At 36.0% G+C, this 2,685-nt stretch overlaps 1 pseudogene; it reads right to left on the bottom strand.

Moving 5' to 3' along the window:
* Positions 1-567: 567 nt before the first annotated feature.
* On the bottom strand, positions 568-2,343 carry LOC120873050 (annotated as a pseudogene).
* Between the last annotated feature and the right edge of the window lie 342 nt (positions 2,344-2,685).

The following is a 2,685-nucleotide window of genomic DNA, read 5'->3' as shown; positions in this document are numbered from 1 at the left end:
AGGGATGTGCGACATGAATGACAAACACCACCATTTAGATGTTCACTGTACATGTTACATTATTGTGTCCTTAATCTTATAATGGAGAAAAATATAAATTTTTTTTTTCTAGATAGAAGGACTTCTCTCATCTTTGAGGTAGCAACCATCAAAAACATAAGGGCATGCACACTAGAAATGAAGCGTAGCATGGAGTAATTTGAGAATTGAATTACATTCATTTTGGTTTTCATATAATCACAAATCATGTCAATGTAAACAAACATACATATCTAGTAACTTTACATTGCTAAACATCAACTCTTCATCTTGTGATCCATACTAACATACCAATTTTCTATTTATTTTAACTATGAATGATTATCTACAATATTTCTCCCTAAGAGGAACTTCAGAAAACAGGATTTATGAAATGCTTTGTAGTATGTATTTCCTGATATTTAGATTTGATTTTTTATAAATAGTTTTCTATATTTTCTTTACATCATTCCATATCTTTCTTTAAAAAGTCTTGAGTTTCCTGAACTGTATGTTTAGGACAAACCTCTTCCATCACTTATTTCATTATTAGGGTTTCCCTCCAGGACATGCTCTCTGATGTCCAGTGAGGTGAGAGCTCTGATTAAAGCCTTTGCAAGTTTCCTTACATTTATGAGATTTCCTCCCGTATGAATTATCTGATGGTAAGTAAGACCAACGTGCTGGGTAAAGTCTTTGTCACAATCCTTACATTTATAAGGCTTCTCTTCAGTATGAATTCGCTTGTGTTTTGTAAGATTTGAATAGTGACTGAAAGCTTTTCCACGTTCTTTACATTTATAAAGTTTCTCTCCAGCGTGAATTCTCTGATGGCAAGTAAGACCTGTGAGCTGGCTAAAGTCTTTGCCACAATCTTTACATTTAAAAGGCTTCTCTCCAGTATGAATTCGCTGGTGTTGAGTAAGAGTGGAGCGTTGACTAAAGTCTTTTCCACATTCTTTACATTTAAAAGGTTTCTCTCCAGTGTGAATTCTCTGATGGCAAGTAAGACCTGTGCGTTGAATAATGCCTTTGCCACAATCCTTACATTTATAAGGCTTCTCTCCAGTATGAACTCTCTGATGGTATATAAGATCTGAGAGCCGGCTAAAGTCTTTGCCACAGTCTACATTTATAAGGCTTTTCTCCAGTATGAATTCGCTGGTGTCGAGTAAGTTGTGACTTCTGATTAAAGGCTTTTCTGCATTCTTTACATTTATAAGGTTTCTCTCCAGTGTGATTTCTCATATGGTAAGTAAGATTTGAGTGCTGGCTAAAGTCTTTGCCACATTCCTTACATTTAAAAGGCCTCTCTCCAGTATGAACTCTCTGATGGTATATAAGAACTGAGAGCCGGCTAAAGTCTTTGCCACAATCTTTACATTTATAAGGCTTTTCTCCAGTATGAATTCGCTGGTGTTGAGTAAGATGTGACTTCTGATTAAAGGCTTTTCTGCATTCTTTACATTTATAACGTTTCTCTTCAGTATTAATTCTTAGATGGTAAGTAAGACCTATGCTCTGGCTAAAGTCTTTGCCACAATCCTTACATGTATAAGACTTCTCTCCAGTATGAATTTGCTGGTGTTTATTAAGAGTTGCATATTGACTGAAAGCTTTTCCACATTCTTTACATTTATAAGGTTTCTCTCCAGCATGAATTACCTGATGTTTATGAAGACATGAGCACTGTCTAAAGGCTTTGCCATAATCCTTACATTTAAAAGACTTCTCTCCTGTATGGACTCTCTGATGGTAAGTAAGACTTGAGTGATGGCAAAAGTCTTTGCCACATTCCTTACATTTATAAGGCTTCTTGCCAATATGGATTCACCGATGTTGACCAAGTTTTCAACTCTGATTAAACACTTTGCCACATTCTGTACATTTGAAAGTTTTCCATCCTGTATGACTTTTCCTATGTCTATGTAGATTGAGTGCGTTAGTAAAGACTTTCTCACGTTTCTTACACTGGCAGTTTTTCTGTGGATTCTGAATACTTCGCTGTTGAATAAGTTCTGAAGACTGATTAGAAACATCACCATATTCACTACAATTGTAAGTCTTCTCTCCCATATGTGTACTCCTATTTAGTGGAAGACCTGATGTTTGATAAAAGATATTCCTACATTTATTACTTGTAGAATCCTTATCTGAAGGTTGAGGTGCCTGATGTTTCATAAGATCAGAGTCTTGCTCAATGTTATATGCAGTTTCATTGCATGAAGAGTTTCTTGCTCCATCATAAATACTCTGGTAACTATTGGTGTTGGAGCTTCTACTTAAGGCCTGACTCGTGTTATTACACACGAAAAGTTGTTTCATATTAACCCTATCGTGATATGTATCAAACAGTGATGGCTGAATTAAGTCTCTTCCATTACTATCAACATTACACGTTTTGGAATGGAGAAAACCTGTCTGTTGGTGGAAGAATGATGACCCGTTGCTCACAGATCCCTCAAATTGATTATATTGTGAGTTTCCCCCATCATTTTTAAACTTCTCCTTTTCAGACGTGGTTGAATGTATGTGTAATTGAAGCCTATGTTCAGAGTGGTTTGAACGAGCATTTGGAGTAGAGACTGGATGACCGTCCAGATTTTCTACATTCCCCCTCAGAGAATATGTATGTTTCAAAAAATGATGTAAGGCATCACTTACAAA

This window comes from Oryx dammah, unplaced genomic scaffold (assembly GCF_014754425.2).
Source record: "Oryx dammah isolate SB20612 unplaced genomic scaffold, SCBI_Odam_1.1 HiC_scaffold_13, whole genome shotgun sequence".
Classification (NCBI taxonomy): domain Eukaryota; kingdom Metazoa; phylum Chordata; class Mammalia; order Artiodactyla; family Bovidae; genus Oryx; species Oryx dammah.
The sequence above is the reverse complement of the archived record's forward strand: the minus strand, read 5'-3'. Positions and strand labels throughout refer to the sequence as shown.